Here is a 27398-nt window from a genome sequence, read left to right on the forward strand (position 1 = left end):
ACAACAAAATCCGATTGGTTAAATTCCGATCGTGTGTACACAAATCCGACGCACAAAGTGCCACGCATGCTCAGAATAAATTAAGAGACAAAAGCTATTGGCTACTGCCCAGTTTATAGTCCTGACGTACGGTTTTTACGTCACCGCGTTCAGAACGATCGGATTTTCCGACAACTTTGTGTGACCGTGTGTATGCAAGACAAGTTTGAGCCAACATCTGTCAGAAAAAATCCATGGATTTTATTATCGGAATGTCCGATCAATGTCCAATCGTGTGTACAGGGCATTATACTTATTTTCTATAGTTTTCAGCTTCATCTAGTGGCTATAATGCAGTATATTCCTACTTCACTGTATTTTGAATGAAGAATAACATTCGACCTAGAGACAAAATAGTCTCATAACAATTGTTTTTGTTCCCATTCACACAGAACAGATGCACATGCAGTTTCACAGAATGAATAGTTCTGAAATGTTTTAAATAAATACACTTCTTGTTGTCCAGGGTTTACTTCTTCCAACCCAAAGCAGAAGAGCGATACCTCCATGTGGATCTGGGGCAAGACTTTTCAGGAGCCTGTGCAATGCTCTGCAGGTTTCAATGCAGAAATAATAATATTGTAATAATATTGTATTATAATAATAATGTAATAAATGCATATTTTTAAAATTTTGTTAATGTGGGTGCATTTATTAAATGTATGCAAAAGGTAGCCTCGTCAAAAAAATAAAAAATAAATCAAGAACACATCAAATGTACCCAACATAAATGTCATATGTTTGTTAATGCATTTTTTTTTTTTTGCTTTGCAGTGCTGGCAGCTGTCAGGCAGGGGGTGTTCCAGGCTAGCCTTGTGGTAAGGAAATAGGTGTGGTGATGGAAGGGATGTACTAGGCTCTAAGTGCTGCCAGTCATTATCTCCAGCTGCCAGACACCATGGACAGCTCCATGTGAGCACACACAAGGATTCTGCTCCTGAAACTTGGTGTTAAAGGTCCTCTGGGAGTGTTGGAGCGCCTTTGGGAGAAACACAATTAAATCCCACCAGCTACACAACAGCTCTCTGAATCCCCATTTCACCTAGAGGAGAGGTGAGTGAAGTTTTGCTGTGATTTTCAAGTTCTCCGGTGACAAGAACAAAGTACAGCAGATCCATCATTTATATAAGGATTACTTCCTCTTTCTGGAATCAGTATTTTTTTTTCTTATAGTCCATGCTTAGTACTATAAGGAAAAGTCAGTATGTCTGCACATGGATATAAAGACCTGTCACTAGGGCTCTTATAACCTCCAATGTACCTATAGATTACTGTTTGTTCATTTTAAACCTAATATTCTGGTTGCTCTGCCATCTATTAGCCATGAATCAAATGTTACAGTGGGATTCATTTGTTACAGATTGAGGTTAATGGTTATTGCAATAACTACCGATGACAAATATCATATTGATTTATATAGGAACCATTGTAGTTAGACTAGTTCAGCCATTCATTGATTATATGACCACACGTGGGGAGTAGAAAAACTAAAATCTAAGGGATTAAACCCAAAGGCAAAAACGTATTATATTGCAGCTTACCAATTCTTAGATGTGATGGCTACATTTGTTTTCTTTTTTTTTTTGGTTTTCTTACCTTTAATTTTACTTGGTGATCCTGCCAGTTGGCCTGTTATTTTTCAACAAAACAAACTGTCCTGCAGATGTAGTAGTTTAAAGGTTGAGACAAGCCATTTACCACTGACAGAGGTGCTTACAATAATCAGCTTTTATTTGTTTATATAAAACCTTTATCCCAAACGGAAAAAAAATGGTTTACTGTAACTGTAATTGTAATTTATAAAGTAATAAAATTGTAATTGATAAGGTATTAGCTGGAGTTTGGCTTAAATTTTTTAGTGTATAAAAATCTGCTAGTACATCTAGCACTTCCCTCCCCCCCAGACTGACAATACTGCTGTCCAATGGCGCCCCCTGTGCTCCTTCATCCAGTGTGGGGGCACTCTAATACAGGAGGTGTGTTACTGGCCCGATCACCAGGTGAAAACAGAGGGGAAAAAAAGCCTAAAAAAAGAAAATGAATCCAGTCCCAACATCTAATGATTGGTAAGCTGCAATATATTACATTTTTGGTTTTGGGTTTAATACCGCTTTAAGTGAAATATCTAGGCTGCCATTGTTTTCCTTTTGAAAATACCATTTGCCTGGCTGTCATGGAAATGCTTTTGCTGTAGTGCTTTCTGACTGTCTAAAAACAAGAACAGAGATATGTTATACTGAGGTTTCTCTTTCGCTTGCCACATGCTTGCTCCAGGACTGTGATGCACACAGATTTATACTAGTGTTTGAAAATGCTGAATGAGACCAATAAATTATTACATTCAAAAACATAAATGTATTACCCCCCGCCCCCCACTACCCCCACCCCTCTCCACCCAGAAAATACAGTAATGTAAACGGCAGTTTGAATAATGGAGGGATACTGTCCAGGCATCTGTACTGCTATACACATTCATTCTGCACTATTTTAAGGTACAGCTATGAATTTAGGAGATATATGATATGATATAAACATTACAAAAATTTGTAGAAATTATACATACAGTATAATAAAGATGAAATACCTTTTTATGCTACTGTCAGTTTAGGCTGACCACACCAATGATTATATAGTGTGAAAGTCTACTTGGTTCCATATAAATGGAATGGTTTGGGTTCTCCCTCACACTGTATAAATACTTTTGCTGGTACAGGACAAAACTATCAGAAATCTAACAAATATGTGGCAATATTAGTCTTAGTATAATTATAAAAAAGGTGCCAAAAATGATTTCCCAGAATGCCTTTGTGTATTTGATTTAAGGTTGCTGTAAAAATCTGAACACCCTGATTAATTTATTTTAAGATGATATTATAAATACTGTCACCATGTCATTGACCAAGGTATTTATACTGCATGTATGCAATAAAATGTAAACCTGAGAACTCATAATTAGAGCATGACACAAGTTAATGCTTAGCTCTGATTTCCAACATCTAACATGTATCCATAGATTATGAAACACAGTAAATTGGCCTTCACAAAGTAAAACCGTATCCTGTTATCATACATGAGGTCAGAATAATCTTTGTTACAGATGATAATCTAATCCGTTGCTAAAATATGCCGCTGCATTGTCCTTCATTCATTTTTTTTTTAAATGCAAGTATTAAATTCCTAATTCTAAAAGTAGCCTTTTACATGATAAAATGTAGACATTTACGCAAACTATAGGGATCACCTGATGAATGTCACCTACTTAGATGTAGTGGCTGCCATGCTACAAAGCTGTGTCCAAAGAGAGGCAAACTTTACTGGACTATCATCCGCTGAATTCTCCCTATATAGTACACTGGACTCTCCCCATATCATCCACTGAATTCTCCCTATATAATACACTGGACTCTCCCCATATCATCCGCTGAATTCTCCCTATATAATACACTGGACTCTCCCCATATCATCCGCTGAATTCTCCCTATATAATACACTGGACTCTCCCCACATCATCCACTGAATTCTCCCTATATAATACACTGGGTTCTCCCCATATCATCCACTGAACTCTCCCCATATCATACACTGGACTCTCCCCATATCAGCCACTGAATTGTCCCTATATAGTACACTGGACTCTCTCCAAGTCATCCGCTGAATTCTCCCTATATAATACACTGGACTATCCCAATATCATCCACTGAATTCTCCCTATATAATACACTGGACTCTCCCCATATCATCCACTGAATTCTCCCTATATAATACACTGGACTCTCCCTATGTCATCCACTGAATTCTCCCTATATAATACACTGGACTATCCCCATGTCATCCGCTGAATTCTCCCGATATAATACACTGGACTCTCCCCATCTCATCCGCTGAATTCTCCCTATATAATACACTGGACTCTCCCCATATCATCCACTGAATTCTCCCTATATAATACACTGGACTATCCCCATGTCATCCGCTGAATTCTCCCGATATAATACACTGGACTCTCCCCATCTCATCCGCTGAATTCTCCCTATATAATACACTGGACTCTCCCCATATCATCCACTGAATTCTCCCTATATAATACACTGGACTCTCCCCATATCATCCACTGAACTCTCCCTATATAATACACTGGACTCTCCCCATATCATCCGCTGAATTCTCCCTATATAATACACTGGACTCTCCTCATATCATCCGCAGAATTCTCCCTATATAATACACTGGACTCTCCCCATATCATCCGCAGAATTCTCCCTATATAATACACTGGACTCTCCCCATGTCATCTGCAGAATTCTCCCTATATAAGAACACTGGACTATCCCCATGTCATCCGCTGAATTCTCCCGATATAATACACTGGACTCTCCCCATCTCATCCGCTGAATTCTCCCTATATAATACACTGGACTCTCCCCATATCATCCATATAATACACTGGACTCTCCCCATATCGTCCACTGAACTCTCCCTATATAATACACTGGACTCTCCCCATATCATCCACTGAATTCTCCCTATATAATACACTGGACTCTCCCCATATCATCCGCTGAATTCTCCCTATATAATACACTGGACTCTCCCCATATCATCTGCAGAATTCTCCCTATATAATACACTGGACTCTCCCCATGTCATCCGCTGAATTCTCCCTATATAATACACTGGACTCTCCCCATGTCATCCACTGAATTCTCCCTATATAATACACTGGACTCTCCCCATATCATCCACTGAATTCTCCCTATATAATACACTGGACTCTCCCCATATCATCCGCTGAATTCTCCCTATATAATACACTGGACTCTCCCCATATCATCCGCAGAATTCTCCCTATATAATACACTGGACTCTCCCCATGTCATCCACTGAACTCTCCCTATATAATACACTGGACTCTCCCCATGTCATCCACTGAACTCTCCCTATATAATACACTGGACTCTCCCCATGTCATCTGCAGAATTCTCCCTATATAATACACTGGACTCTCCCCATGTCCTCCACTGAATTCTCCCTGTATAATACACTGGACTCTCCCCATGTCATCCGCTGAATTCTCCCTATATAATACACTGGACTCTCCCCATGTCATCCGCTGAATTCTCCCTATATAATACACTGGACTATCCCCATGTCATCCACTGAATTCTCCCTATATAGTACACTGGACTCTCCCCATATCATCCGCTGAATTCTCCCTATATAATACACTGGACTCTCCCCATATCATCCGCTGAATTCTCCCTATATAATACACTGGACTCTCCCCATATCATCCACTGAATTCTCCCTATATAATACACTGGACTCTCCCCATATCATCCGCTGAATTCTCCCTATATAATACACTGGACTCTCCCCACATCATCCACTGAATTCTCCCTATATAATACACTGGACTCTCCCCATATCATACACTGGACTCTCCCCATATCAGCCACTGAATTGTCCCTATATAGTACACTGGACTCTCCCCAAGTCATCCGCTGAATTCTCCCTATATAATACACTGGACTATCCCAATATCATCCACTGAATTCTCCCTATATAATACACTGGACTCTCCCCATATCATCCACTGAATTCTCCCTATATAATACACTGGACTCTCCCTATGTCATCCGCTGAATTCTCCCTATATAGTACACTGGACTATCCCCATGTCATCCGCTGAATTCTCCCTATATAATACACTGGACTATCCCCATGTCATCCACTGAATTCTCCCTATATAGTACACTGGACTCTCCCCATATCATCCGCTGAATTCTCCCTATATAATACACTGGACTCTCCCCATATCATCCGCTGAATTCTCCCTATATAATGCACTGGACTCTCCCCACATCATCCACTGAATTCTCCCTATATAATACACTGGACTCTCCCTATATCATCCACTGAATTCTCCCTATATAATACACTGGACTCTCCCCATATCATACACTGGACTCTCCCCATATCAGCCACTGAATTGTCCCTATATAGTACACTGGACTCTCCCCAAGTCATTCGCTGAATTCTCCCTATATAATACACTGGACTATCCCAATATCATCCACTGAATTCTCCCTATATAATACACTGGACTCTCCCCATATCATCCACTGAATTCTCCCTATATAATACACTGGACTCTCCCCACATCATCCACTGAATTCTCCCTATATAATACACTGGACTCTCCCTATGTCATCCACTGAATTCTCCCTATATAATACACTGGACTATCCCCATGTCATCCGCTGAATTCTCCCGATAGAATACACTGGACTCTCCCCATGTCATCCGCTGAATTCTCCCTATATAATACACTGGACTCTCCCCATCTCATCCGCTGAATTCTCCCTATATAATACACTGGTCTATCCCCATATCATCCTCTGAATTCTCCCTATATAATACACTGGACTCTCCCCATATCATCCACTGAATTCTCCCTATATAATACACTGGACTCTCCCTATATCATCCACTGAACTCTCCCTATATAATACACTGGACTCTCCCCATGTCATCCGCTGAATTCTCCCTATATAATACACTGGACTCTCCCCATGTCATCCGCTGAATTCTCCCTATATAATACACTGGACTCTCCCCATATCATCCGCTGAATTCTCCCTATATAATACACTGGACTATCCTCATATCATCCTCTGAATTCTCCCTATATAATACACTGGACTCTCCCCATATCATCCGCTGAATTATCCCTATATAATACACTGGACTCTCCCTATGTCATCCGCTGAATTCTTCCTATATAATACACTGGACTATCCCCATGTCATCCGCTGAATTCTCCCTATATAATACACTGGACTATCCCTATATCATGCACTGGACTTTCCCTATATCATACACTGGACTCTCCCCATATCATACACTGGTCTCTCCCTATATGATATACTGGCCTCTCCCTATATCATGCACTGGACTTTCCCTATATCATACACTGGACTCTCCCCATATCATACACTGGACTCTCCCCATATCATACACTGGTCTCTCCCTATATCATACACTGGACTATCCCTATATCATAGACTGGAACCTCCCCATATCATACACTGGACTCCCTCCTATCATATTCTGAGCTCTCCCTATATCATACACCAGACTCTACCCCTATCATACACTGGACTCTCCCTATATCAAACACTGGACTCTTCCATATCATACACTGGACTCTCCCTATATAATAAACTGGAACCTCCCCATATCATACACTGGACTCTCTCCTATCATATTCTGGGCTCTCCCAATGTCATACACCAGGCTCTACCCATATCGTACACTGAACTCTCTCCATACCATACACTAAATTCTCCCCATATCAAACACTGGACTCCCCCCATATAATACCTATGTAGTACACTGCACTCTCCCTATATCATACACTGGACTTTCACCATATTGTACACAGGAGTCCCCCTATATTAAACACTGGAATCTCCTTTTATCATACACTGGACACACCCCATATCCTACACTGGACACTCTCCATATCATACACAGGACCCATATCAGTGACGTACATGACACACTGCAATAGTGCTACTACAAGACCCAATAGTGTATGATAACATGTATTCTTTACCTAGCCTGGGATACGATCATTAGATACAATGTGATCTTTGGTCACTCATGTATTTTTTATGTATTTATGGCTTGGAAATGGCAGATCATTACTACTTTTTATTTGAATGAAAGATAAGATTAGCTTTATTACTCTGCACAGAGAGTCAAAGGTGAATAGAAAGTCTAAAAAGAATCTGCAGAGCCTTATAATTTTACAAGGCTGAATAGGGGCTGCAGGTAGACTTTGTGCTGCTGTCTTTGCATTTCTATTAGCAGTCTATGGCAGGTTTCATTGTCTAAATAAAGAAATGCTTTTTGTGAAATTAAGGTGGTTTCCATTTTCAGCAGAACAATGGAAATGTCTTCCAGTGTTCTTCTGATGATGAACTGCAGGGAGGGATACCCCAGCTCCACCCCACTGGTGGCTGTGAAAGAACAGTTCCGAGTTTGTGGGAATGTTTGGAGTATTCCTTTTTCTGTATGATCCAGAAACCCCCTGCTTTCTAGAATGGTGACTCAGCACAATGACAAGCAGTTCCCAACACTTCAGAACACGTGTACTCTTCTGCTATTTGAGCAGGGCAGTCACCTCTCAGGATAAAGCAATATACTCCCCTCCTCCTCAATCCCTTGCCTCGCCATTAATTGGGGGAGTCACTTCATGGAGAAATACCTGACACCCCATTGCATCGGCACAGATGCATGCCATAGCACAATAGTGTGAAACAACTCTTAACCACTTCAGCCCCGGAATATTTGGCTGCTAAAAGACCGGGTCATTTTTTGCGATTTGGCACTGCGTCGCTTTAACTGACAAGCGACGCTGCACTCAAACAAAATTGACGTCCTTTTTTTCCCCACAAATAGAGCTTTCTTTTGGTGGTATTTGATCGCCTGTGGTTTTTATTTTTTGCGCTATAAACAAAAAAAAGCATCAATTTTGAAAAAAACACAATATTTTGTACTTTTTGCTATAATAAATATCCCCATTTTTTTAAAAAAAAAGCTATTTTTTTCTCAGTTTAGGCCAATTTGCATTCTTCTACATATTTTTGGTTAAAAAAAATCCCAATAAGCGTATATTGATTGGTTTGTGCAAAAGTTATAGCGTCTAAATAATAGGGGATACCTTTGTAGCATTTTTATTATTATTTTTTTTTTTTACTAGTAATGGCAGCGATCTGCGATTTTTATTGGGACTGCAACATTATGATGGACACATCGGACACTTTTGACACATTTTTGGGACCATTGGCATTTATATTTATAGTGCTATAAAAATGAACTGATTACTGTAAAAATGTCACTGGCAGGGAAGGGGTTAACACTAGGGGGCGATCAAGGGGTTAACTGTGTTCCCTATGTGTGTTTCTAACTGTAGGGGGAGGGGACTGACCTAGAGGAAGTGACGGATCATGGTTCCTAGCTAATAGGAACTCACGATCTGTCACGCCTCACAGAACAGAACAGGGATTTGTGTTTTTACACCCACGTCCCTGTTCTTCCTCTCGTGCCCCGATCGCTCGTGGCCGGCGGTTATCGCAGCCGTCGGCCACGAGCATCAGTACCCCCGCTGTGCAGTGGGCGCACCTGCTATCCCAATCCCGCAAGCTACAACGGCTCACGGGATTGTGCCGACCTGCCGTCGTAAATGACGGCGGCTGGTCGGAAAGCGGTTAAACTAACCATGGAGATCGTGATATCCAATTTTCCTTGCAGTGGTAACATGACCTGATTTGACAAGATGGAAAGGTTAATATACTGGGATCTGAAGTAATGAGAGTTTATGTTTATTTACAGCGCCTTGAAAAAGTATTCATACCCCTTAAAATTTTCCACATTTTGTCATGTTACAACCAAAAACGTAAATGTATTTTATTGGGATTTTATGTGATCAACCAACAAAGTGGCACATAATTGTGAAGTGGAAGGAAAATGATAAATGGTTTTCAAATTTTTCTACAAATTAAGTATCTGAAAAGTGTAGTGTGCATTTGTACTCAGCCCCCCTGAGTCAATACTTTGTAGAATCCACCTTTCGCTGCAATTACAGCTGCAAGTCTTTTTGGATATGTCTCTACCAGCTTTGCACATCTGGAGAGTGAAAACAGCAATTTTCAGGTCTTGCCACAGATTCTCAATTGGATTTAGGTCTGGACTTTGAATGGGCCATTCCAACACATGAATATGCTTTGATCCAAACCATTCCATTGTAGCTCTGGCTGTATTATTATGTTTATGTATGTTTAGGGTCGTTGTTCTGCTGGAAGATGAACCTCCGCCCCAGCATCAAGTCTTATGCAGACTCTACACACGAGCGGAATGTCCGACAGAAAAAGTCTGACGGAAGCTTTTCATTGTCTATTCCGATCGTGTGTAGGACTCATTGGACTTACTTTTTCGAAAATTCTGACGGACCTAGAAATGGAACATGTCCTAAAAATCTCCAACGGAACCTATTCATATCGGGAAAACCGATCGCCTGTATGCTGTTCTGATGGACCAAAAACAACGCATGCTCTGAAGCAAGTACAAGACGGAAGCTATTGGCTACTGGCTATTGAACTTCCTTTTTCTAGTCCCGTCGTACTGTTGTACGTCATCGCGTTCTGGACAGTCAGACTTTGGTCGGACTTTGGGTTGACCATGTGTAGGCAAGACCGCTGGAATGGAATTCCTTGGAGTTCCGTCGGAGAAACCTTCGGAGTTTATTCCGACGGCAAAACCGGTCTTGTGTACGTGGCATAAGATTGCCCTGTATTTGGCTCTATCCATCTTCCCATCAACTCTGACCAGCTTCCCTGTCCCTGCTGAATAAAATCATCCCCACAACATGGTGCTGCCATTGGGGATTGTGTGTTCAGGTTGATGTGCAGTGTTAGTTTTGCGCCACACATAACGTTTTGCTTTTAGGCCAAAAAATTCAGTTTTGGTTTTATCTGACCAGAGCACCTTCTTCCACGTTTGCTGTATCCCACACATGGCTTCTCGCAAACTGCAAACGGACTTCTTATGGCTTTCTTTGAACAATGGCTTTCTTCTTGCCACTCTTCCATAAAGGTCAGATTTGTGGCGTATACGACTAATGCCGCGTACACACGGTCGGACTTTTCGTCTACAAAAGTCCGACGGACGCCGACGGACTAAAGCTGGCTGACAATCCAATCGTGTGTGGACTTCCCCGGACTTTCAGCTGACTTTTCCAGCTTCAAATCTGACGGACTTTAGATTTGAAACATGCTTCAAATCTTTACGTCGTAACTACGCCGGACCCAGAAATCCGCTCGTCTGTGTGCTAGTCCGACGGACAAAAACCCACGCTAGGGCAGCTATTGGCTACTGGCTATCAACTTCCTTATTTTAGTCCGGTGTACGTCATCACGTACGAATCCGTCGGACTTTTGTGTGATGGTATGTAGGCAAGTCCGTTCGTAAGAAAGTTTGCCGCAAGTCCGCCAAAAGTCCGCCAAAAGTCCGTCGAAAGTCTGTCGGACAGGCTGTCGGACTTTTGTAGACGAAAAGTCCGACCGTGTGTACGCGGCATAATAGTTGTCCTGTGGACAGATTCTCCCACCTTAACTGTGGATCTCTGCAGCTCCTCCAGAGTTACCATGGGCCTCTTGGCTGCTTCTCTGATTAATGCTCTCCTTGCTTGGCCTGTCAGTTTAGGTGGACAGCCATGTCTTGGTAGGTTTACAGTTTGTGTCATACTCTTTTCATTTTCAGATGATGGATTGAACAGTGCTCTGTGAGCTGGGGATATATTTTTTATAATCTAACCCTGCTTTAAACTTCTCCACAACTGTATCCCTGACCTGTCTGGTGTGTTTCTTGGCCTTCATGATGCTGTCACCAAGGTTCTCTAACAAACCTCTGAGGGCTTCACAGAACAGCTGTATTTATACTAAGATTAAATTACACATAAGAGTAAAGGGGGCTAAATACAAATGCACGCCACACTTTTCACATATTTATTTGTAAAACAAAAATTGAAAACCATTTATCATTTTCCTTCCACTTCACAATTATAGTATGTGCCACTTTGTGTTGGTCGATCACGTAAAAATCCCAATAAAATGCATTTGCAATTTTGGTTGTCACATGACAAAATGTAGAACATTTCAAGGGATTACTGTATTGCAACCTGCCTCATAAAGTGTTTTAGAAACTTACTATAAGTTTCCTATTATGTGCTACCATGTTTTCAATCATTCAACATCTGAGTTATACATAAGATCATAAAGTGCCTGTAACACTGATGATGGGCATTTGTTCATGTTAGAACTGGTTCTCTCCCCATAAAAGTCTATTGGAATACAAAAGCAGCTTGAAGCCAAATTCAGGCCAGAAAGAGGTCACGTGACCTCCCATTGGCTAATAATATATTTTGTGGTACTAAAGAAAAAAACAGTTCTTTTTGTCAAGGTGTCAGTATGCATTAGTGCAAGAACTGAGTGTTCACATAATCCACCTTACACCAAATTTTTAGTAAGCCAAAAAAAATGTGTCCCCTGTGCTTTTACTTTAACTTAAAGCATGCCTTCAGTAATTTTTTCAACTTTCCATCTATTAAATCCTCTGCCCTTGTTGTTTTAACTTTGGATAGTAAAACTTTTTTTTCTGTCAGTAAATATCTTATACAGCCCACTTCCTGTTTCTTGTAAAAAGCCTAGGCTTATGACATCATGCACAGCACTTTCTCTCTCACTCTTGTGAGAGTTTGCCAGGAAGGGAGGGGGGATGAGTCATAAGAGAGCCAATGAGAGTTGTAGGGCTTCAGAGCTGGAGGTGTGCCTCTGTATCTGTATAAATCCAGGAAGTGAACAGGCAGCAGCTTCAGCTGCCCACAGTTAAAATGGATGCAGCCAGACTTAGTGGATGGAGATTTCTGCAGCATATTTGGCAAGTACAGAATCACAGTGTATTAAATAATATGCAAAGTGATTGGAGGGAAGCTTCAGAAAGGCAAAGATGTTTTTATTACAAATGTGAGCAGACTGCAGTTCCTCTTTAACCACTTCCCTACCTGCCCATTGTCATATGACGTCCGCAGATGTGATCTCCTATCCTGGGCGGGTGACATATGACGTCCTCGGCTTACTGGCGGAATAAGGGGGGCGCGCGCGCGCCACGTCACAAGAGTCTATGCACGTGCCCGGGGGCCGCAATGTCCCCAGGCACTCATGAACGCTCGTTACAGAGCAGTAAAGTGGAGATCCACGTCCTGTCAGGGGAGAAGGGACAGATCATGTGTTCCTAGTGTATAGGAACACCAATCGGTCTCCTCCCCTAGTCAGTCCCATCCCCCCACAGTTAGAATCACTCCCTAGGTAACACATTTAAACCCTTGCTCGCCCCCTTGTGTTAACTCCTTCCCTGCCAGTGACATTTATACAGTAATCAGTGCATATTTATAGCGCTGATCGCTGTATAAATGTCAGTGGTCCCAAAATCATGTCAAAAGTGTCCAATATGTCCGCCGCAATGTCACAGTCACGATAAAAATTGCAAATCGACGCCATTACTAATAAAAAAAAAATAATAATAATAAAAATGCCATAAATCCATCCCCTATTTTGTAGGCGATATAACTTTTGTGCAAACCAATCAATATACACTTATTGTGATTTTTTTAACCAAAAATATGTAGAAGAATACATATTGGCTTAAACTGAGGAAAAAATTTGTTTTTGTTTTTTAAATTTGGGATATTTATTATAGCAAAAAGTAAAACATATTGTGTTTTTTAAAACTTGTCGCTCTTCTTTTGTTTATAGTGCAAAGAATATAAAATGCAGAGGTGATCAAATACCACCAAAAGAAAGCTCTATTTGTGGGGAAAAATTATAAAAATTTCATTTGGGTACAGTGTTGCATTACCGCGCAATTGTCATTCAAAATGTTACAGCTCTAAAAATTGGCATGGGCAGGAAGGGGGTGAAAATGCCCTGTATTGAAGTGGTTAAAGAGGATCTTCACCTTAGAAAAAAAATTAAAAGGCAGCAGCTACAAATACTGTCCCGGCATCTGTCGCTGTCCTCACTCAGGCTGGTTCTTCGCCAGTCTTCGGGTCCCAGGCTCTGCCATGTTTACTGTGGGAAGCCAGCGGTGACTCCTTGCAACTTCACAGCTGGCTTCCCACTGTGCATGCGCAAGCCTCGCTGCGGTTTGTGAATGGTCCCAGAAGGGACATGTGATATGTCCCAGAAGGGACACTGGCAAAGAGAGGGGGCCGAAATTCTGCTTAGATTGCCTAGGCAATCCAAGTGGAAGTGGGAGAGGGTGCCTATCAAAACTAGATACCTGCTCCCCCAAAAAATTTTAATGTGCCAAATGTTAAGAGGAGGGGAGGAGGACATAATGTGGAACTTCTCCTTTAGGGGGAAGTTCTGCTTTAAGCTGGCGACACACAGATCAAATTTGGGCCAAATCCTGCTAAACTGTTCCTTGGCTTCACCCAGTGAAACTTTGGTTCAAGGAGCAGGGCAACAAATTCTCACCCAACCAGGGCCTGCATCCAATCAGATACCCTGTTTGGGCATTCTGACAGCTGTGGGTGTCGGCTGTCAGAATACATTAACCAGCAATGCAGATTCAACCATCCATGCCGTTAGGTATGGCTGGAAGAATCATATGGGGTCACAGGGCTGAACGAGTGAAATCTTAATGTTCATGACTTGCTTACGGCTAACAGGGTACACACTCTTTTAAATACTAGTACCTGTTGTAATATACAGTAAATTACAACAGTACCCTGTGTAGTTGCATATCAAAGTTGTGGAAAGACTTTCACTCTGGTGAGAAACAGAAGGTTCCATGAGCCAGTGGCATCGCTAGGTGGTGGCTTTTGGGGCTATAGCCCCGAATCTGGCGCCCATAGCCCAGAGTCTCTGCAGGGGTCCCCAAGGGGAGGGGAGGCTCTCTGGGGACCCTGATGTAAGTGAGGGGCTCTCTGGCGATGCTGATTTAAGGGGGAGGCTCTCTGGGGACCCTAATATAAGGGGGGCTCTCTGGGGACCCTGATGCAAGGGGGAGGCTTTCTGGGGATATATATATATATATACACACACACACACACACACGTATATATTATATACATGTGTATGCCTGCCCAAGCGTATGACTTTCTTTACTACGCTGCTATGGGCTCTAGCCCCTGCCGTGAGCCTTTGTTGTTTATATACTTTTAGAGACCTAAGTCCATCCAAGCTGATATCATCATGCTCACTCAAGTGCCATTATGACCATATATAGGTTTCTATATATTTCACCAGCAGTGTCCCTGAAATTGAAATCTATTTAAACAGAGTACATGGAAGGTTGGGTCTGCAGGAAGGTGGAGTCCCTTCAGGGGATCATTCTAAAAGGCTTAAATTAAAAATTTAAGAAGACCAAGAAAACAAATGATTTTACTGTAATATAACTGCACAGAAGAACTATTGTATTGATTGCTGTAGCACCATCATCCAGCAAGGACTATACAGTTAGCATAGTAAATGTTATCTCTGACACCAGTATGAGGCAACATAAAGAAAAGGAACTATACCACAAAAAGGCAAGCCCCATTATATACACAATCTGCATTAACAGCAAGGCCTGCTGTGTTTGTTCATGTTACTTTGTGCCAATTAGTATTTGTACAATACATCTTATTCTAATGCCGCGTACACACGGTCAGACTTTTCAGCTACAAAAGTCCGACAGCCCATCCGACAGACTTTCGACGGACTTTTGGCGGACTTTCAACAGACTTTCTAACGACTGGACTTGCCTACACACGATCACACCAAAGTCCGACAGATTTGTACGTGATGACATACGACCGGACTAAAATAAGGAAGTTGATAGCCAGTAGCCAATAGCTGCCCTAGCGTGGGTTTTTGTCCGTCGGACTAGCATACAAAGGAGCGGATTTCTGGGTCCGGCGGAGTTACGACGTAAAGATTTGAAGCATGTTCTAAATCTAAAGTCCGTCAGATTTGCGACTGGAAAAGTCTGCTGAAGGTCCGGTGAAGCCCACACACGATCATATGTCCGCCGGATTTGGTCCGTCGGCGTCCGTCAGACAAGTCCGGTCGAAAAGTCCGACCGTGTGTACGCGGCATAAGAAACATAACAGACAAATGTTTACCAAGGCATCATTTTATTGTACTATGTCATAGAATATACAGAAATAGTCATTCCAGCACTAACAGCGCTAATAGAATTATTAAAAATATTGCGTGCAAACTAAGGCCGCGTACACACGAGCGGACTTTTAGGCAACAAAAGTCCGACGGCCATTCCGGTGGACTTTCGTCAGACTTTTGACGGACTTCCGACGGACTTTTGAACGAATAGACTTGCCTACACATGATCACACCAAAGTCCGACAGATTTGTACGTGATGACATACGACCGGACTAAAATAAGGAAGTTGATAGCCAGTAGCCAATAGCTGCCCTAGCGTGGGTTTTCGTCCGTCGGACTAGCATACAGACGAGCGGATTTTTTGACCGGACTCGAGTCCGTCGGAAAGATTTGAAGCATGTTTCAAATCTAAAGTCCGTCAGATTTTCGACTGGAAAAGTCCGCTGAAGGTCCGATGAAGCCCACACACGATCGTTTTGTCCGCCGGACTCGGTCCGTCGGACCAGTCCGGTCAAAAAGTCAGCTCGTGTGTACGCTGCATTAGGCATAAAAAAAGCCACTTAAAAGTCAATCAGTATGCAGAAAAAAAGGAAATCCATATAAAGTTCTTATAGTATAGATGGTGCTCCATATCCCCTCAGCAAAAAGAAACAAACTTCCTCATCTGAATACCATCACCAGAAGACACCTCGTGCACGGATAATCCCTGATGGTAATGAACTCACCACAAGTAAATGATCAAAGAGCCTTATATCACCATACACCATAACATGATCTACAATCCTTAGGTTCCTCCAAGATCGACACAGTTGCAAAAGGCACTAGAGCCTGTAATCGCCTGAGACTCGAGAAGGACTCCTGTCCCTGGATTAGAAAAGTTTTTCCATAGGGCAATTTATTCTGGCTTTGAAACGCAGAAAAGAAAAAAAATGGTCTAAAACGCAAAAAGAAAAAAACAGCGTCTATCCTTCTATGATGCTCCCTGATGGAGGAGCCAGAAGGATAGACGCTGGTCTGAAAGGCATGATGCCCTCTGTTTTTCACTGCACAAGGTTAAATGCAGAAATGGAACTGTAGAAGGAAAGGGGCGCAGAGGATGCCAAGAGGAGATAAAAGGCTATTTAAGATTCAGGACCATTTTTTCTTTTTGCCTTTCAAAGCCAGAATGAATTGCCCTATGGAAAAATTTTTCTAATCCAGGGACAGGCTATAGTGCCTTTTGCAATTGCATCGATCTTGGAGGAATCTAAGGATTGTAGATCATCTTATGGTGTATGGTAGGGATGCATCAATACCATTTTTTTTTTACAAAGAAAACAAGTACCAATACTTTTTTTTTAGTACTTGCCGATACCAATTACCGATACCTACCGCAACTGTTTTGTTTTAACTTCAGCTGTCAGCAATGGTACAAAGCATTGAAAAGTTATTTACAAATGAAATAAATATATATTTTTTTAATTTAGCACTTTTTCAATGTGAAATGTGTAAATATATGTTAATATATATGTGTAAAAATAGTCACTAACAAAGCAAACAAAAAAAGTTTTAATTGTTTATAAAATGGATGTGAACAAAAGGAAAAAAGCAGGAAAATAATAATTAAATGGAGGAGAATAGGGAGTTAATTAAGACTGATTAGAGTAAATTAAGGGTGATTAAGGGGTTAAACAGAGGAACATTTGTTCAGTCCCTTGATCTGCAGATGAAGAAACAGAAATATACAAAAAGAAACAATGTTTCTTTTTATTTTAGTGTTTCAGGGCTGAGCAATGTTGGTAATAAACATTGCCAGCTGCTTTTTTTTTTTTTGACAGCTCCAAATACCAGACTTCTTTAACACAGGGGAGACCCACTGACCGCTCAAAGAACCGAGCCTGAAAGTATTGGTTTCAGATATCGGTGCAATTGCACGAGTACCGATACTAGTATTGATGCAACCCTAGTGTATGGTGATACAAGGCTCTTTTATCATTTACTTGTGGTGAGTTCATTACCATGGGGGATTATCAGGGCCGTCTTTAGCGCAGGGCAAACGGGGCACTTGCCCTGGGCCCAATCTTTGTTGGGGGGCCCGCGCTAGCCGTGAGTTGGGGCCCCGATGACAGCTTTGCAGAGCGCACAGAGGACACGGGAGGATGTATTCCTCGCTAGCCAGCTGAGAGGGGGCAGGGCCGGGAGCTCCACTGACGCTCTGACCCCGCCCACGTGCAGCCTGTGTACTCGGAAAAGAGCTTCTGTAGTGAGAGCCAGTGATCGGAGTGGGAGTGTCAGTGGAGCTTTTGGCCCCGCCCCCTCTATACTGGCTGGTGAATACAGAGGTCCGGGGGCGGGGCCGGGAGCTCCAATGACACTCCCACTCCGATCACTGGCTCTCACTACAGGCGCTCTATTCCCAGTACACAGGCTGCACGTGGGCGGGGTCAGAGCGTCAGTGGAGCTCCCGGCCCCGCCCCCTCTAACCTGGCTAGCGAGGAATATATCCTCCCATGTCCTCTGTGCGCTCTGAAAAGCTGTCATCGGGGCGACAATTCACGGGTGACGTGGGCCCCCCAACAAAGCATCAGTGGAGCTCCCAGCTGCTTTAGTGAGAGCAGAGAGTGGAAGCCCCGCCCACAGTCCTGAATGTATGTAGTGAGTTTGGCTGGCCAGGTATGTCCTTACAACCATAGAATGCCTGACTATTTAAACCCTGAGCTGTGTTATTTAACTGTACAGCTGTGCATTGCTGAAAGTTCTCTGACCATCCCCTGTATAATGTCTGCAGTCTCTGATTGTCTCCTGCAGTATGTCCGCAGTCTCTGAGTGTCTCCTGCAGTATTTACACAGTCTCTGAGTGTCTCCAGTATTTACACAGTCTCTGATTGTCTCCTGCAGTATGTCCACAGTCTCTAATTGTCTCCTGCAGTATGTCCGCAGTCTCTGATTGTCTCCTGCAGTATGTCCGCAGTCTCTGATTGTCTCCTGCAGTATGTTCGCAGTCTCTGATTGTCTCCTGCAGTATGTCCACAGTCTCTGATTGTCTCCTGCAGTATGTTCGCAGTCTCTGATTGTCTCCTGCAGTATGTCCGCAGTCTCTGATTGTCTCCTGCAGTATGTCCGCAGTCTCTGATTGTCTCCTGCAGTATGTCCGCAGTCTCTGATTGTCTCCTGCAGTATGTCCGCAGTCTCTGAGTGTCTCCTGCAGTATTTACACAGTCTCTGAGTGTCTCCAGTATTTACACAGTCTCTGATTGTCTCCTGCAGTATGTCCACAGTCTCTGATTGTCTCCTGCAGTATGTCCGCAGTCTCTGATTGTCTCCTGCAGTATGTCCGCAGTCTCTGATTGTCTCCTGCAGTATGTTCGCAGTCTCTGATTGTCTCCTGCAGTATGTCCGCAGTCTCTGATTGTCTCCTGCAGTATGTCCGCAGTCTCTGATTGTCTCCTGCAGTATGTCCGCAGTCTCTGATTGCCTCCTGCAGTATGTCCGCAGTCTCTGATTGTCTCCTGCAGTATGTCCGCAGTCTCTGATTGTCTCCTGCAGTATGTCCACAGTCTCTGAGTGTCTCCTGCAGTATTTACACAGTCTCTGAGTGTCTCCTGCAGTATGTCCACAGTCTCTGAGTGTCTCCAGTATTTACACAGTCTCTGATTGTCTCCTGCAGTATGTCCGCAGTCTCTGATTGTCTCCTGCAGTATGTCCACAGTCTCTGATTGTCTCCTGCAGTATGTCCACAGTCTCTGAGTGTCTCCTGCAGTATTTACACAGTCTCTGATTGTCTCCTGCAGTATGTCCGCAGTCTCTGATTGTCTCCTGCAGTATGTCCGCAGTCTCTGATTGTCTCCTGCAGTATGTCCGCAGCCTCTGAGTGTCTCCTGCAGTATGTCCGCAGCCTCTGAGTGTCTCCTGCAGTATGTCCGCAGCCTCTGAGTGTCTCCTGCAGTATGTCCGCAGCCTCTGGTAATCTCCTGCAGTATGTCCGCAGTCTCTGGTAATCTCCTGCAGTATGTCCGCAGTCTCTGATTGTCTCCTGCAGTATGTACGCAGTCTCTGATTGTCTCCTGCCGTATGTCCGCAGTCTCTGGTAATCTCCTGCAGTATGTCCGCAGTCTCTGATTGTCTCCTGCAGTATGTCCGCAGTCTCTGATTGTCTCCTGCAGTATGTCCGCAGTCTCTGAGTGTCTCCTGCAGTATTTCCGCAGTCTCTGGTAATCTCCTGCAGTATGTCCGCAGTCTCTGTCTCCTGCAGTATGTCTGCAGTCTCTGTCTCCTGCAGTATGTCTGCAGTCTCTGTCTCCTGCAGTATGTCCGCAGCCTCTGAGTGTCTCCTGCAGTATGTCCGCAGTCTCTGGTAATCTCCTGCAGTATGTCCGCAGTCTCTGATTCTCTCCTGCAGTATGTCCGCAGTCTCTGAACCTCTCCTGTAGTATGTGTATTAATGTGCCCCTTTACTTGCTCAATTATTTGGGATTGCTTCACTGCTCAGTGAGAGGTAATGATGTGCATGAACCTCTAGCAACCAATCAGCAAACAGTAGTGATCTGCTTTAATCTCTAGCAACCAATCAGTAAGTGCTAATGATGTGCTGTAACCCTAGCAACCAATTAGTGAGCGCTAATAATGTACATTAACCTCTAGCAACCAATCGGCAAGCAGAAATTATGTGTTGTAACCTCTAGAAACCAGCCATTGAGCAGTAATGATAGGCTGTAACATCTGGCAAACAATTGCAATCGCTGCGTGATCTGCTGCAGTAAACTGATTTTGAGTCTACCTACTATTTTTTGTATGTCTCAGAATGGAGGGGGGGCCCCAAGAAAATGTTTGCCCAGGGCCCAATCAAAATTAAAGACAGCCCTGGGGATTATCCATGGACGAGGTGTCTTCTGGTGATGGTATTCAGATGAGGAAGTTTGTTTCTTTCTGCTGAGGGGATATGGAGCACCATCTATACCAGGGGTATGCAATTAGCGGACCTCCAGCTGTTGCAGAACTACAACTCCCATGAGGCATTGCAAGACTCTGACATCCGTAAGCATGACACCCAGAGGCAGAGGCATGATGGGACTTGTAGTTTTGTAATAGCTAGAGGTCCGCTAATTGCATATCCCTGATCTATACTATAAGAACTTTATATGGATTTTCTTCTTCTCCGCATACTGATTTTAAGTGGCTTTTAATTGCCTTAGTTTGCACTCAATATTTTTAATTATTCTGTTAGCGCTGTTAGTGCTGGGATGACTATTTCGATTTTTATCTTTGCGCATCTTATTAATTGTTTGTTTTTATAATAGCTGCTACTGTGCATTGATCTGTCTTTGTCCATTAGAGCGCTGGGATCAGTGACACCTGGTGCTACTGATATATATTTTTTTGACTATATAATATACAGAAATGATGGACTGTGAAAATGTAATATGGCGGTCATGTATAATCTGTTATACTTTGCAAAACCACATTACACTTTTTTATTTTGCTGTGTCAAGGACTCCTTATCTACAATGATGTCTCAAGATATATCCTAGTCAAGGGCATTGGTGGGCCAGCTAGGCCTCTCACTTAAGCCCCCTACACATGGGCCAAAAGTCGGGAGACAAGGGGCGGTCCAAAAAACAAAAAGGCCGACATTCGGCACATGTGTATGTCGGTTTGTCGGACGTGCATGCTTGAAATCCAGCAGCTGACCGACAACCGATCAGCGCTCTCAGCCAGTGGCATAGAGCGCTGATCAGAGTGTATAGGCGGGGAGCCATCCCCCTGTCAGAACACAACAGCTCAGCGGGGGAGATAGTCCAGCGGCTCCGACCGGAGCTGTCAGTGTGTACCAGGCTTTAGGCTTAATGCCCCGTGCACACGTCCGGAATTTCTGTCTGAAAAACATTGGATGGGTTTTCCGTCGGAATTCCACTCAAGCTTGCCTTGCATACACACGGTCACACAAAAGTTCTCTGAACTTTTGACCGTCAAGAGCACGGTGACGTACAACACTACGATGAGCCGAGAAAATGAAGTTTAATGCTTTTGAGCATGCGTCGAATTGTTTCCGAGCATGCGTAAAAAATTTTTTGCGTCGGAATTGCTACAGACGATCGGAATTTCCGATAGGAACTTTTTCCGTCGGAAAAATAGAGAACTTGTTCTCAATCTTTTGCTGGAGGTAATTCCGCCAGCAAAAGTCCAATGGCGCATACACACGGTCGGAATTTCCGACCAAAAGCTCACATCGGACTTTTGCTGGCGGAATTTCCGATCATGTGTATGGGGCATAACACTCTTTTACCAGTTCCAGTATGGGCCAATTCTGACATTTCTCTCATACATGTTAAAATCAGAATTTTTTTTGCTACAGAATTATTTAGAACCCTCAAACGTTATATATTTTCTGAAAGCAGAGGCCCTGGAGAATAAAATGTTGGTTGTTGCAGTTTTTTATGTCACATAATATTTGTACACCCATTTACCAAACACACATTTTCTGTAAAAAATACACTTTAATGAATATTTATGCACACAAACACAATATAATACCCAATTTGTGGTCAAATATAAAAGATGATGTTACACTGAGTAAGTAGAAACCTAACATGTCACACTTTAAAACTGTGCACACCCCTCCGTGGAATGGTGACAAACTACAGTACATTAAATTATCAATAGGCAATGCTTTAAAAGTCTTTAGAGGTTACCAGTTTATAGTTAAACAGGGGGTCTGGGACTAGAATTATTTCTTTCACTCTAATGTTTGCAGCGATACTTCACGTGAAAAAAAGAAAGAAAAAAGGACCACTGAACTTGCCTATTAAGCACAGGTGTATATGAGCATTTCTAAACAGTTTACTTAATACCTGCTCAGATATAAACACCTGTGTATACAGAGGTGGCTCTCTAATTAGGCAAATTAGGCGGTCGCCTAAGGCCTCGCACTCACAGGGGCCTCGCGGCCGCCTAATTTGCCTGTTCTCAATCACTGAAGTTGACGCCGGCGGCTCCGCCTACCCCCACTGGGACTCTGTGGCTTAGGAGCTGACGGACAAATCAGATACTGCCCGCAGCCTGAGGAATAGCGGCCTCATCACGGAGTGTCCCAGTCCGTGGGGCCTCATGTGTAAGTTTTGCCTAAGGCCTCACAAAGCCTAGAGCCACCTCTGTGTGTATATCATCATCCCAGTTTATGAATCGTGAACAAGTCACATATCACGGGGTGATCGTCCTCTGAACTTTAACTAGCAACATACAAAAAAGATATTGGAAATAGATTCCAGACAGCAGTTTCTTCAAAGAGGACACACTGATATATATAAATTAACTATCTTTATTAGAAAACCCTCAAATATAAATGTGCATTTAATGAACAAATTTGACAACAATTGAAAAAAGGAAACCTATTCCTCCCTCCAGCCAAAAATAAAAATAAGACTGACGTCTTACAGGGAACTTGGGTGGCCACCTTGCCCTATATACACACCTCCATCAATCACTCATCTTGCATACACATACAGATAATAGTCTTAGACCCGGGTCTATTCAATAGATAGTAACCAAAGATTGCTCAGATGTGTAGATAATAGACTGAAAGTCCATGGGCATATGATCAGAGCAATTGTCTGTATCAGGACTGCATTACTAGATGAGAAATCCACCTGTGGAATCGACCTGGATGTATCAATAATGAACGGAGATCCATGCAGTACAACACCGTTAAATGTGGGGGTCAGCAGTTAGTGACCCAACAAATCAGAGTCCACTGTTTTATTCCATATAAGAACATGTACTGATCGCTCACCGTTTTAGGCGTCTTGGATGTCTCATGATCTGCAGAGTATCCATGCTGCCGCCGTCTCCTCACTGGTAACAGGACCGTGCTGAGAGCCGTGCGCTTCCGGCAGTATTGGCTCCTCCAGAAGAAACTTACGGTAAGTCGCAGGGTTCAGTGTGAGTCAGCTGGACTGTGGCCAGCGGCTGTGTAAATGGTGATATATCCAGCCACATTGAGAAGGCGGTGGAGAGGCAGGATCACTGTTGGATTTAGCAGTTATGGTCTATCCAAGGTGGAGATAAGCCGAGGTGGTTCCGGGCCATTAGTGGGCATCCAGAGGTCCCAACCACCACCGAAGTGATGGCAAGATGCTTACGCGTTTCACCTGATCACAGGTTTCCTCAGAGATACTTTACATGTGTGATGCGATCACTGTTTATGTTTATGCGTACGTGACCCTCATGCTCATTTGCATTTGTGCATGAGCACAAAGGGCGGGGTGCTTTAAAAATAAAAAATGTATGTTTATTATTTATTTTATTTGATTTTTTTTTGTATCAGCTTTATTGCTGTATCACAAGGCATGAACAAACGCTGCCACTGTGCCCATCAAACACTGCCACTGTGCCATCAAATGCTGCCACTGTGCCTATTAAATGCTGCCACTGTGCCATCAAATGCTGCCACTGTGCCATCAAACGCTGCCAGTGTGCCCATCAAATACTGCCAGTGTGCCCATCATTTTCTGCCAGTGTGCCCATCAAAGGCTGCCAGTGTCCCTCCCTGCGGATGGATCGCGGGTCACCCCCACTCACACCCCCACCCCCCGGTAATAGATCACAGGACACCCCACTCAGAACCCCCCCCGCGTGGATGGATCGCGGGACACCCCGCTCACACCTCCCCCCCAGAGGGATCGTGGGAAACTCCGCTCACAGCACCCCCCTCCCCTATGGATGGATTCCCGTGCAGGAGGTCTGGCGCTTACCGGGTGTCCTCTTCTCAGGCATCTCCTCTCCAGTCAGCTTCCTCCGCTCTGTCCCACTTCCGACAAGCGCTGAGCATCCAATAGGGACGCCTGGTGCTTTGGCCAATCAGGAAACAGGTCTCACTGACCTGCCTCCAGATTGGCGGGGAGGCAATGCGGTGTGAAAATAGCGAATATTCATTCGCTATGGTCACAGAATTGGGTGGGATCAGGGCGCACTCTCTGTGCTCCGAGCCCACCCTTTTTGAAGCCTATTAGAGCCTCTGGCTCTAAAAAGGTGCTTCAAAAAAATACACCCCCTCCTGCCCCCACCATAGGAGTCCATGCGTGTCCTGAAAGGGGCTTGGATAGGAAGGCGGCAGCAGGGATGGGGGGGCGGTGCCTGTGCGCCCCCAATGCACGGGCTGCCACTGCTCAGAGGGGAATGTTTTTTCTTCAGCAAAAGTGGAATTACTCTTTAAGAAATTAAAGAAAACCATTTGGAAAAAGAAATGGCCATAAACTATTATATTTGTTTGTTTTCAGATGATTTATAAGAAAATGTGTTACTTTTCTGTAATGAAGGCTTTCACCTAACTGCAGCATGTGGGAGATTAGCAAGCAATTGCCAAAAAAGAACAGCTTTGTTGTTCCCATTCAATATTGTTAAAATAATTATTGTTAAATAAACAAGAAACAGGCTCTAATTAAGAAGCATTGCATGAGATATCTGAAGCTTAAAGGGGTACAGACTGGGAATGATTCCCCATAGCATGCCAAACGCTCACAGTTCAATAACAAATATGGGGGTTATTTACTAAAGGCAAATCCACTTTGCACTATGAGTGCACTTGGAAGTGCAGTCACTAAATCTGGGGGGAAGATCTGAAATGAGGGGAATCCCTACTGATTTTATCATCCAATCATGTGCCAGCTAAAATTATGTTTTTTATTTTCTTTGCATGTCCCCCTCGGATTTACAGCGACTGCACTTCCAAGTGCACTTGCAGTACAAAGTGGATTTGTCTTTAGTAATTAAACCCCATGGTTTACTAAGTAGCACATACTCACACATCTGAGTCTAAAGGGGTTGTAAAGTCTGCCCCCCAGAGCCCCCCTTTTTCTTACCTGAACCTGTTCGTTCCAGCGATGAGCATGAGCCCAGCGCCTCCAGCCGCTGTCTCTCTCTTCACTGGATAGATTGATAGCAGCAGGGACTATTGGCTCCCACTGCTGTCAATCAAATCCAGTGACACGAGAGTGGGGGGCGGGACCGAGTCCTGCTGTCTGTGTCAATGGATGCAGCAGAGGGACTCATGAACGCGCCCGCACTGGTGCCCCCATGGAAAGCGGCTCTCCGTGGGGGCACCTGATGAAGAGGAGGAGCCAGGAGCACCTCCGGGACACAGCTGCTCTGTGCAAAACCACTGCACAGATCAGGTAAGTAAAACATGTTTGTTATATAAAAAAGAAAAAAATGACTTTAAGACTCCAACTTTACATATTTTACGATTCTAGACGCAGTTAGAGCTTGTTTGAACTTGTGTTGGACCCTGAAAAGCAATCCACCATAGAACAGGAGCAGCTGACAGATATTCAGGGGGTGATACTACCATCTCCTGAATGCCTGTTTTTTTTTTTTTTTTTTTACAACTGAACAGGGTTTTTGAATGGTAATACTGTGCTGCTCCTCTATACAGTGCAGTGAGTAAGCGGTGTTACTCTAGAGCAGGAAGTATCTTATTGGTAGAATCATTAGGTGGAAAAAAAATGCCTTATCAGATTAACTAATGCAGCAACCACATCCAAGGACCTGTAAACTGCCATATATTGCATTTTCTGTTTTGGGTTTAGAAATATTTTAATTATAATTTTAGCAGTATACAATGATCAGCCATAACATTATGACCACCCACCTAATATTGAATATGGCCCCTTTTTGCTAAAACAGCCCTGACCCATTGAGGCATGGACACCAAAGTAACATCCCCAGGTAAGTGACGCACACACACCCGGCCATCCACATGTAAAAGAAACTGTCATTCAACAGACCAGGCCACCTTCTTCCATTGCTCCATAGTCCAGTTCTGATGTTCATGTGACCATTGTAGAAGCTTTTGGCTGTGGACACGGGGTCACCATGGGCTTCACAACCCCATACACAACAAACTGCGAGGCCTATTTCTTTCTGCTTTTACCACATCAACTTCATGGACACCATGTTCACTTGCTGCCTAACATATCTCACCAATTTTCAGATGCCATTATAACGAGATATTCGATTTACCCTCTTGCCGACCGGCTCACGCCGATATACCTCGGCGAAATGGCACGGATACGCAAAACAACGTACCCGTACGTCGTTGCATCATTGGCGGCTAGCGGGTTTGTGCCCACCGGGCCGTGGGAGTGTGCCGGCGGGTCCCGTGAACTTGATGTCTGCCAGTGTCCTGTGATCATGACACACAGAGGCAGAACGGGGCGATGTCTATGTAAACAAGGCATTTCCCTGTTCTGCCTAGCAACATGACAGGGATCTACTGCTCCCAGTGATCGGGAGCAGTGATCTCTGTCATGTTCTAGGGAGCCCATCCCCCCTACAGTTAGAACACGCCCAGGGAACACACTTAACCCCTTGATCGCCCCCTAGTGTTTAACCCCTTCCCTGCCAGTGACATTTACACAGTAATCAGTGCATTTTTATAGCATGATCGCCGTATAAATGCCAGTGGTCCCAAAATAGTGTCAAAAGTGTCCGATCTGTCTGCCGCAATGTCGCAGTCACGATAAAAATCGCAGATCGCTGCCATTACTAATACAAAAAAAGTTATAATAAAAATGCTATAAATCTATCCCCTATTTTGTAGATGCGATAACGTTTGCGCAAACCAATCAATATACGCTTATTGCGATTTTTTTACCAAA

General features: G+C 43.5%; 1 protein-coding gene across 2 annotated transcripts in view; it reads left to right on the top strand.

The window, feature by feature from the left end:
• Window positions 1-913: 913 nt before the first annotated feature.
• MYO1A (myosin IA) overlaps window positions 914-27398 on the top strand; it is a 153148-nt gene continuing 126663 nt past the window's right edge. For both annotated transcript variants that reach the window (XM_073613838.1, XM_073613839.1), the window contains exon 1: window positions 914-1092. The gene's annotated coding sequence lies outside the window, so the exon portion shown is untranslated. The remainder of the gene's footprint in view (window positions 1093-27398) is intronic.

This window comes from Aquarana catesbeiana, linkage group LG02 (genome assembly GCF_042186555.1).
Source record: "Aquarana catesbeiana isolate 2022-GZ linkage group LG02, ASM4218655v1, whole genome shotgun sequence".
NCBI classification, from domain to species: Eukaryota; Metazoa; Chordata; class Amphibia; order Anura; family Ranidae; genus Aquarana; species Aquarana catesbeiana.